The sequence below is a fragment of the Magallana gigas genome, chromosome 9 (genome assembly GCF_963853765.1).
Source record: "Magallana gigas chromosome 9, xbMagGiga1.1, whole genome shotgun sequence".
NCBI lineage: Eukaryota > Metazoa > Mollusca > Bivalvia > Ostreida > Ostreidae > Magallana > Magallana gigas.
This window is the reverse complement of record NC_088861.1, coordinates 39,368,457-39,380,391: the sequence shown is the minus strand read 5'-3', so window position 1 is coordinate 39,380,391 and position 11,935 is coordinate 39,368,457. Positions and strand designations below refer to the sequence as shown.

Below are 11,935 nucleotides of genomic sequence, written 5' to 3'. Positions count from 1 at the left end.
CCGTTGATTTATCAATCTTCTAATTTCAGACAATTTTGGTAAATAATTTAATTCTTCCATTTCATCTAATGTAACTGAAAATTTGGTACCTAGAAGCTCAAAAAGAAATTTACTATAGAGACTTTATGTCGGCCTTTGTAGGCACTCATTCCTTCGTCGACAGTCTGATGTTTGCGAGGCTTGTATACTTTGTTGATGTTATTCGTAACATGGCTCATGACTGGACTTATGAGAATGTAACATTTACACCATTAAAACTTATGGGAATAATTTTATTTTACTCGTTTAAACGTGTTTTCAAATACAAATATACAAATATGTAATATTATTGTAATTCCATCTAATTTTCACCTTCCTCGTCAAGCTTTTGAGTTCAGAAGTATTACATTATTATAAAGAAGGAATAAAAGAATTCAATCCAAAACGGTTACGCAGATAAGCTTTGCAGAACATTGGTTTCTATGCTGTTTTTCTCTCCTCTGTGATTGTATTCCTAAATCATTAATTTATTTTTAATCTCGTGTTTCTAAAAACGTTTACATGTATAGGTCTAAATTAGCTTGTTAGTAAAGGAAGAAGGAAGTTTTACCCTCCTACAACATCCATTGCATAGTTGTTGTTCCAATATGCAGGATCTGTGTAAAAAATGCTCCGAGAAAGGCACAAAACTATGTCCGTAACAGAGTTACGTTGCTTATCAAACAGCAGGTTGATACTATCAACGATTTTATTTCTAATCTTTAAAGTGGTTGTTAGGTCGGAAGAAATATGCAACGGGTAGGGCACTTTTTTAATAAATTTTGGACAATGTAGCTGCCCAAGTTTTTTTTGTTCTTTTTTCAAATATGCAATTTTCATATTTTTTTTGTATATATTGAGGACTATCGGTCGGTGCTGTAAGGGTTATTTCTGGAATTTTGGGACCAACAAATGCGAAGGTAAGTTTTGTTTTTTTCAAACATTAAATCAAATATTTATTTAGAACGAATCAGATTAGTAATTTGCATTGATTTTTATATACATGCAGGTTCCCGTCATGCATGTAACGTGATCAAATTTTGATCAAATCATTTCATAAGACATTTCCTTATTGTTTTGTTAATTAGAATGTACGCCAGGATACACTGGGCCCAACTGTACAGCACAGTGTCCTTATCCTACTTACGGATTCGCATGCCAGGGATTTTGTAATTGTAGCAATGACACATGCAATATGTCTTGGGGCTGTATAACTTTGACAACTCTTACATCGAGTGAGTTCTTTTGAATGTTATATTTCATGATACGCACAAGTTAACCATTAAATCACAAAAGAGGTTATAAAGATTCCGTTGCTTTGATAATTGTTTCTGAAGAAAATGTGTCATTTTTAGAAGAAGCTTTTTATAAAAAACGTAACAAATTTCCAAAAATATAGTTTAGGTTCAAATTGGTACAGCCTAAATAAATACATATTAAAAATAACCAAAAATGCTTCTTTTTATTTGAACTATTGGCTGTTAAGACATCATGTTATTATTTACTCACTTGACTTTGTGTATCCATGATCGCGCAGGACAAAAAAGAAAGCAAAGGACATTGCACCAGCGCGTCCAAATCTCCAAGGACACAGATCCGCAAATGAAAAAATAAATTGTTTCCGTTTCTCTCTCAGGAAATAACTGATTAGTTTCCAAGTGTAAAATAAACAATATATCATCGACACTTTTTTCAAACTGTAGACAATGGTGCAAAGCATGAAAGAGGGACAAAACAGGGGGAAGTTAAATGGCACAATACCTTACTGGATCATGTGAATGAAGGTATGGATAATAGCGTGTGTACAGTATAAATAAAGTAACATCGCTCAGATTTAACAGGTCGAGACCACTAGATTTTGTGACGTCGGCATACATTTGCATACAAAATTAGGTATTTGTTTACCTTTATTGCCAAACCAATCAGGTGAATGAGTTGCAAGGCATTGTGGGCTACTACAAGTTTCAGTGTAAACAAAGCGTACTGAAAATATATTACCATTTTGAATTGTCCTTTGGAAACTCATTTTCAAATATTTTTCATAATTAATGAAATAAACATGGAAAATCATGTCTGATCTTTCATTTCTATGCTCACATTTGGAAAATATTGCCTATGAGGCCTTATATCAACCCATCTAAATACATCATTGTCAAAGTTCGAAAGAGATGTACGTCCTATTATATTAGAAGCAGTGAGTACGTTTTTCACGTGATACCCCAGGTTTGGGGCAACATTTATCAGTAAAATTTTAAGTTTCTTCGGTGACACTCATCAGAATGCTTAGTGTAAAAAATACTACACGATACATAACTTGTACTTCTGTATTTGTATATTTGTGCATTTTATCTATTTATAAATAGATTTATTCTATTTCTTCGGTGACACTCATCAGAATGCTTAGTGTAAAAAATACTACACGATACATAACTTGTACTTCTGTATTTGTATATTTGTGCATTTCTACTATCGTGGCTATTTATGTATGTTAAAAATGTACAATTACCTGCATTTATTAATGGTGTACAATAATTAAGTCACCAATAAACACATAGGCAGTTTTTCCTTATCAAAATTTGCTTGTATTTGTATGCGTATGTATACCAGTCTATTGATACTGATCGATCTTTGAAGCAACAATTGATAATTAAAACAACAGTATTTTTCAATGTGAGCATGGAACAATGTCTACGGTAAGTAATCTTTCCTTTGTTACCTTCTAAAGTAAAAATCAAGCTGTACAAATTTTCCCGCAAGCAATTAAATATTGTGTATAAAACAGCCACAAACCACGTGTATGTGTTGAAAAGTAAACATGTAGTAGACCGTCATGCTTTGCGACTCATTCAGTGGATTGGAGAACCTTTTTGACGTAAATATTGTCACATGTTAATTAATGCTATCCATCTAAGGTAGTGTACCCGACCTGTTTAAATAACAATCACTTCAACACTACAGCTACACGTATATTTAAATATTAATAAAATTTGATATATATATCCTAGCTATTCTGCAGCTCAGGCGGATATGTCTATTATAATGGTATTTATTGTGTTCATAAATGATATGTCTACATTGTCTATCATATCTATAATCTATTGTATTTTTACAATAAATCAATAACAGTTAAATACATTCAATAAGCATCCCGTTGCTTAGATTAATTTTCCAAACGGGTAATTTACGCTTTAAAGCCAAAACTAGAACTGCACGCGCACGATTTTTTCTGATTCGTTTTCAAAATGAAATTAATTTTCAACTCAAAGAAAATAGTTTTACCATTTAGAGGGAAGCAAAGTTTTATTAAAAACATATTTGATTCAGTTATAAACAAGACTGATATTAACAAATAATGTACATATATTTTATTGTCATATACTGTAATCATGTTTTACATATTTTGCGTTATATCAGAAATAAGATAATTTCTGAAGCATACTGCTGTACAGTAGTCTTGAAGTTTCTCCACTACTGTTAGAACTTTAGAAAGGAATAAGAAAAAAGGCTTCATAGAGCATTTACTTGAACCTGCTATACATCTGTGTAAGAATGTTTGTGATACCAGTATAAACAAATTCGTTTTGTTCATTATGGATATTAAAGGTATCCGAAACCGATTTATGATTTTGAAGTATTTGCTGTTTGGAAAGGCTGCTGTGGGTGTAAGTAGGATTACCACATGTAAACTTGTAAAAGAAATTAATATTACGTGCCTTACAAACAAAGGCAATGTTGTTTCCTGCCTTGTCTGCAGGGACCAGTACATACTGATCGTGCAATCTATCTAGTTCTTTTCTCACTTTTGTTTTTGTTTTTAAACACAATGATAGGTGGTTTTCATTTAGCCTCTCAGTCGTTTAATACGAGCTTATAATATCCACCTGATGCTAATAACCCTCTCTGAGAAGGTGTCAGTCTTCTTGCCAAATCTGTGTCCATGTATTTCAAATTAAGACAGTATTTATAATTGTATCGGGTGTTGTTTCGTTTATGAAGAGTTTATGCATTTCAAAATTATAAGTTCAATACATAGGTTAATACTTTTCCTGCCCTAGCCAACTTAAGTGCGGTGTGGTACTTTTAGATTGTAAATATTATATGAAATCGTTCCGAATTCGCTATGCAAAAGCTTACCATAAACAGAAGGGTTGATGGTAATTACTTTCAAATATAATTACAAAATGCAACTGAAATCTTTCAAATGTAAATAATTACTCTTAATTACTTTAACGAATGTAATTAGATGTATTTCAATTAATTTTATTTTTTTTAAACCTGATATGAAATACATGTTAAAACAGCATCGGGATACATATGGCTTTACTTAACAAAGTTTTTAAAATTTTAGATTTTGCTTTTGAATTTAAATATACCATTTTTCAGAAGCCATTTAATAATTTATCAAATATCATTGAGTTGGTGCTTGGTTCTTTACTATTTTACTACAGTAAATTTTTATTTATTATCTTTGTTCCTTGGTTTGAGAAAGGTTCACACCTGAACAAAATACGACCTTTACCATTACTCTGGCTTGTGTGTCTTGCTGTACAAACATATTATACATCATGATACATTTAAATATTGTACACAAGTCCATTCCAAACGGGTATAAAAACTAAACATCGTGATAACACACCTCTTCAATCTTTTAACATGGAAAATAAGTAACTGAAATGTATTTGAAAAATAATTGAAAATATAAGATATTTTTGGAATCTATTTTTATACATTCAATTACTTGTAACATGAAACATAAAAATGTACTACAGTATTATTATGCTTATCATTGATTTTATAATTAAGAATAACCAAAAATGCTTCTTTTTATTTGAACTATTGGCTGTTAAGACATCATGTTATTATTTACTCACTTGACTTTGTGTATCCATGATCGCGCAGGACAAAAAAGAAAGCAAAGGACATTGCACCAGCGCGTCCAAATCTCCAAGGACACAGATCCGCAAATGAAAAAATAAATTGTTTCCGTTTCTCTCTCAGGAAATAACTGATTAGTTTCCAAGTGTAAAATAAACAATATATCATCGACACTTTTTTCAAACTGTAGACAATGGTGCAAAGCATGAAAGAGGGACAAAACAGGAGGAAGTTAAATGGCACAATACCTTACTGGATCATGTGAATGAAGGTATGGATAATAGCGTGTGTACAGTATAAATAAAGTAACATCGCTCAGATTTAACAGGTCGAGACCACTAGATTTTGTGACGTCGGCATACATTTGCATACAAAATTAGGTATTTGTTTACCTTTATTGCCAAACCAATCAAGTGAATGAGTTGCAAGGCATTGTGGGCTACTACAAGTTTCAGTGTAAACAAAGCGTACTGAAAATATATTACCATTTTGAATTGTCCTTTGGAAACTCATTTTCAAATATTTTTCATAATTAATGAAATAAACATGGAAAATCATGTCTGATCTTTCATTTCTATGCTCACATTTGGAAAATATTGCCTATGAGGCCTTATATCAACCCATCTAAATACATCATTGTCAAAGTTCGAAAGAGATGTACGTCCTATTATATTAGAAGCAGTGAGTACGTTTTTCACGTGATACCCCAGGTTTGGGGCAACATTTATCAGTAAAATTTTAAGTTTCTTCGGTGACACTCATCAGAATGCTTAGTGTAAAAAATACTACACGATACATAACTTGTACTTCTGTATTTGTATATTTGTGCATTTTATCTATTTATAAATAGATTTATTCTATTTCTTCGGTGACACTCATCAGAATGCTTAGTGTAAAAAATACTACACGATACATAACTTGTACTTCTGTATTTGTATATTTGTGCATTTCTACTATCGTGGCTATTTATGTATGTTAGAAATGTACAATTACCTGCATTTATTAATGGTGTACAATAATTAAGTCACCAATAAACACATAGGCAGTTTTTCCTTATCAAAATTTGCTTGTATTTGTATGCGTATGTATACCAGTCTATTGATACTGATCGATCTTTGAAGCAACAATTGATAATTAAAACAACAGTATTTTTCAATGTGAGCATGGAACAATGTCTACGGTAAGTAATCTTTCCTTTGTTACCTTCTAAAGTAAAAATCAAGCTGTACAAATTTTCCCGCAAGCAATTAAATATTGTGTATAAAACAGCCACAAACCACGTGTATGTGTTGAAAAGTAAACATGTAGTAGACCGTCATGCTTTGCGACTCATTCAGTGGATTGGAGAACCTTTTTGACGTAAATATTGTCACATGTTAATTAATGCTATCCATCTAAGGTAGTGTACCCGACCTGTTTAAATAACAATCACTTCAACACTACAGCTACACGTATATTTAAATATTAATAAAATTTGATATATATATATCCTAGCTATTCTGCAGCTCAGGCGGATATGTCTATTATAATGGTATTTATTGTGTTCATAAATGATATGTCTACATTGTCTATCATATCTATAATCTATTGTATTTTTACAATAAATCAATAACAGTTAAATACATTCAATAAGCATCCCGTTGCTTAGATTAATTTTCCAAACGGGTAATTTACGCTTTAAAGCCAAAACTAGAACTGCACGCGCACGATTTTTTCTGATTCGTTTTCAAAATGAAATTAATTTTCAACTCAAAGAAAATAGTTTTACCATTTAGAGGGAAGCAAAGTTTTATTAAAAACATATTTGATTCAGTTATAAACAAGACTGATATTAACAAATAATGTACATATATTTTATTGTCATATACTGTAATCATGTTTTACATATTTTGCGTTATATCAGAAATAAGATAATTTCTACCGTAAAATTTACGTACATATGGTGTTTAATTGAGGTTCTTGATGTTCTTGTTCCATCACTTCTTTGTTAGTAGCTTGCCTTGTATAAAAAATTGTTCATATGTAGAGCATGCACTTTCATAACCAATAAGCTGAGAGACATGAACCCAATAAGCAGGTGATGATGGTAAATGCTACATAAGCAAGGGAAGTTGACGATGGAAAACAACCAAAACCATCACATTTATCAAATAGAGTCGCTTATAGGTTACCATTAACGTCTTTATTTTAGTAAATACACAAGTATAAAACATATGTCTTAGTATCTGTAGTATTTTCCTTTATTTCGCACTCACTCTCATACAATGACTTAACATAAGAATGGAAGTAACTGTTGTTAATTGATAAAACATCATCAACATATCTATACTCTGTCTCAAAATAACCTCGATTCACATTTTGATAAATTACTTGATATGTATAAATACCTTAGGGTTCAAAGGATGTTCATTAAAAAGTGGAACAAATTCCTTTAGCTTACCAGATTAAAAAATGCAATTTCTACGAAGATTTTGTATTGCAGCAGACCTGCATAGTAACTTTTAAAAACTGCGCGAGGTATTCCTAGTGACTTCTTAATAGAGGAAATATGTAAACATTCTCCATTATAAATCTCCGTAAGTAATCTGTTTTTGTGCTTGTGAATAGTTCCGAGTGAAAAAAAATATGTGTCAATGAAGATAGTTTTTCCGTTCATCGATTTGAATTGCACTTCTTTTACAGGTATGTGTATATTTTTTTTAAAAATCGGTCAAATGTGCTGCAGAAATATCTTGGGGGCAGACTAAAATATCGAGTTGAAAGCCACAGCAAGTGTTTCTTTCTTTCCTTGCACAAGGTTTTAAATAGATTCTGCTACGTATGAATATAAAAATAAGTCAGCCAGAAGAGGAGCTCAATTCGTGCACATGGGTATTCCAACTGATTGTTGGAAGACCTTGTCTCCAAAAACTACAAAGACGTTGTCTTTTAGCAGTACAAAAAATGTTTTCAATGTCAACTTGTGTGTGCAGTCAGAATGGTTTATAACACAGTAATTTTGTAGATTTCCAATGACAAGGTAAGAACATTTACAAGTTGATTTCTTATTGAAGGAACAACTGTCGATGATTTTAGAAAAGCCTACATTTTATGTTGTCACGGGGAATGGTTATATGAAATCGTATGTTTGGGTGTTATTAATTTTGGTAGGATTTTATGGGCTCAAAATTTCTAATTATATTTTAGTGTTTTTAAGTATCAACATCTCTTTCACACTAATTCTGAAGCATACTGCTGTACAGTACTCTTGAAGTTTCTCCACTACTGTTAGAACTTTAGAAAGGAATAAGAAAAAAGGCTTCATAGAGCATTTACTTGAACCTGCTATACATCTGTGTAAGAATGTTTGTGATACCAGTATAAACAAATTCGTTTTGTTCATTATGGATATTAAAGGTATCCGAAACCGATTTATGATTTTGAAGTATTTGCTGTTTGGAAAGGCTGCTGTGGGTGTAAGTAGGATTACCACATGTAAACTTGTAAAAGAAATTAATATTACGTGCTTTACAAACAAAGGCAATGTTGTTTCCTGCCTTGTCTGCAGGGACCAGTACATACTGATCGTGCAATCTATCTAGTTCTTTTCTCACTTTTGTTTTTGTTTTTAAACATAATGATAGGTGGTTTTCATTTAGCCTCTCAGTCGTTTAATACGAGCTTATAATATCCACCTGATGCTAATAACCCTCTCTGAGAAGGTGTCAGTCTTCTTGCCAAATCTGTGTCCATGTATTTCAAATTAAGACAGTATTTATAATTGTATCGGGTGTTGTTTCGTTTATGAAGAGTTTATGCATTTCAAAATTATAAGTTCAATACATAGGTTAATACTTTTCCTGCCCTAGCCAACTTAAGTGCGGTGTGGTACTTTTAGATTGTAAATATTATATGAAATCGTTCCGAATTCGCTATGCAAAAGCTTACCATAAACAGAAGGGTTGATGGTAATTACTTTCAAATATAATTACAAAATGCAACTGAAATCTTTCAAATGTAAATAATTACTCTTAATTACTTTAACGAATTTAATTAGATGTATTTCAATTAATTTTTTTTTTTTTAAACCTGATATGAAATACATGTTAAAACAGCATCGGGATACATATGGCTTTACTTAACAAAGTTTTTAAAATTTTAGATTTTGCTTTTGAATTTAAATATACCATTTTTCAGAAGCCATTTAATAATTTATCAAATATCATTGAGTTGGTGCTTGGTTCTTTACAAATTTACTACAGTAAATTTTTATTTATTATCTTTGTTCCTTGGTTTGAGAAAGATTCACACCTGAACAAAATACGACCTTTACCATTACTCTGGCTTGTGTGTCTTGCTGTACAAACATATTATACATCATGATACATTTAAATATTGTACACAAGTCCATTCCAAACGGGTATAAAAACTAAACATCGTGATAACACACCTCTTCAATCTTTTAACATGGAAAATAAGTAACTGAAATGTATTTGAAAAATAATTGAAAATATAAGATATTTTTGGAATCTATTTTTATACATTCAATTACTTGTAACATGAAACATAAAAATGTACTACAGTATTATTATGCTTATCATTGATTTTATAATTAAGCATAATTTAGAGATGCAATAAAATTCGTCCTGTACAGATAATCAACAAACAGACCAACTTATCCTTATATAATAATTGAAATATTGAAATTCGAGAAGTGATATACGAGAAGGAAGTAAATATGTGCACTGTTTTATACATTATAGAAAATTGTTTTGTATAACAAACATGGAGGTCAAATTGTTGAAAACTTTCATTGACAGCATTGTCTACGTTTGATGATAAAATGATCTTTGTCGTCATAGGATCCACATTACAATATCAAAGCTTGTATTAATATTCAATTACAAATTCAAAAAATGATTGATTTTTAAGTAAAGAATCATATAGCTTTTATAACTCTTGTAGAATATTTTTATACATTTGTTAAAATTTCAGACACTGATGCTTTTATGTACATGTGCACAATAGAAATCTATGGTGACTGGTACACAAGTCTTAATGAAGATTGTAAACCCGTACTGTTTGAGACAGATTATAGGAAAAGAGTTTACCAAGATCTTCGAAAAGTAATCAAACAAACTTATTTTTTCCGGATTTATTCAAAATTTATTAGTAAAGATAAAACGTTGTTTGACTGGACTGAACAGCTGTTTCATCAAAGTATTTTGTAAAAACAGACACACTTATAAAGGAAATCATATTGTTGAATAACTAGCAGTTGTGCTTTGTTTTGCTTCCTTCTCTCCACATAGTAAATTCCCACAGATACACACGAAATAGTCAATATTGAATTGTATTATAACATTAGAGGAAACACTCAAATTTGTTATCAAAGCAGTGTCTATTTTAGTAAATATTGTTTCATTTATGAGTTCAGCATATACAACAAACTTTTGCAAATAATGATATTTTTATCATTAGAAATGTATAACTTACAAGTAACACAACTATTCCAACTTAGGCTATTTATATTACAATATGACAATTAAATTATATGGCATGGTCGAACCACGGATGCTTTGCTCCAAGTTTGGTTGAAAATGGACATGTGCTTTTGGAAAAGAGGATTTTTAAAACACCAATCCCTTTTTCATTAGAAAATAAACAGCAATTTAAATAGTTTTCTCAGAACATTTAATCACAACCGACCAAGTTCATATCCCGGTGAACTTTTTTACACTGCTGTTATTTTCTTATTTTTACGTTTAAGAATGGCAAACCTTCAGAGTCATTAATATAACGGTGGTTTTACGTTTATAATATTGCAACCGTCAAGCGATAAGAGCGTGCGGTTATCATGGTGACGTCATGCAAACGTTCATACAGAATATAACGTTTTCGCTTTTCTAAAGGTTCATATTAGGAAGCATATTTGCAAATGTAAGTATTCTTCCTTTAAGTTAATAACCTCCAAGTTCAAGGGGAGCTGGTCCTTCTTTTGAACAGATTTGAAAACTCATTTCCAAAGGATTGTTTGTGTCTCGTTTGTTTGAAATTGGCCAATTTTTTCTCGAGAAGAAGAAGTATCTATTGTTACATTGTTTATGTATTAGTATCCCCGTATTATACCTTTAGGACACCTCGATTGACAGGGTGTTTGGTACAATATTGTCAATTTTGTTTGTATTGTTTAATTACCTTATTAAAACTACCGCATTGCAGACCTGACCGACAGTGGCCACGATTTCTCCATGGCAGGTCTTAGCAGCTAATGTCTGAGTAACCCGTTTTCCTACTAGTGTTAGGTTAAGCTATTTTATACTTTTGAAATTAACTACAGCTTAGTTTTTTTTAATACATTACTGTTAATGTTATATTAAGTATTTTGTTACTTTTTGATTTATTGGTTTTACGAAGTAGAACTGTTAAACATAAGCTCCCGTGTATCCATGTGTTGTCACGTGTCAAGTGTGTGTGTTTTTTATACTGGGATATAAACATGTTATGTACTTTCATTTTTGCATTGTAGTACGGCGCCCTTGTATTGCTGCCATGTAGTATGGTGTAATTTACCTATTGTTTAGACTTGTTTATTCTTCGTTAAGTAGTGATATACGCTTAACGTTATGCAGTGTTCGTATTCGCTGTGGGTTTGGGTTGTTTAATGGCGAGCAGTTGTTACCATAGTTTTTTTTTTAAGTCAGTGTGACTTAGCCTATGTTTATGTAAGGTATATGAATCATGTAACTCAGAACGTGTTTATTGTCTAATTTTTTAAGGTTTTTATCCAGCTTCTGGCAGTCCATCGCCATGATAATACCTCTCCGCCAGTGTCTCACGCCATGCCAGTCCTACTTGTTTGTTTCCTCACAGGACGGTCCATTTAACGTACCCGTTGTGGACACTTGTGACAATGAGGAACATTAAATTTTTATTGTTTATGGTGTGTAAAAATTGTGTATATGTGTTTATTTCTATTTTATATAAAAACTTTAAATTAGATATCAAATATTGTTCTGTTTGACTGAACAGTCACGACGACTGTCATGGCAGCAACCCTTCA

The 11,935-nt window shown here is 31.5% G+C and overlaps 1 long non-coding RNA gene across 1 annotated transcript; it reads left to right on the top strand.

The window, feature by feature from the left end:
- The first annotated feature begins 572 nt into the window (after nt 1–572).
- Nucleotides 573–11,932, top strand: LOC117690993 (uncharacterized). Its single transcript, XR_010709793.1, has 5 exons — nt 573–777; nt 880–938; nt 1,107–1,253; nt 5,084–5,164; nt 11,652–11,932. It is a non-coding gene; the product is annotated as an uncharacterized lncRNA (long non-coding RNA).
- Nucleotides 11,933–11,935: the final 3 nt, after the last annotated feature.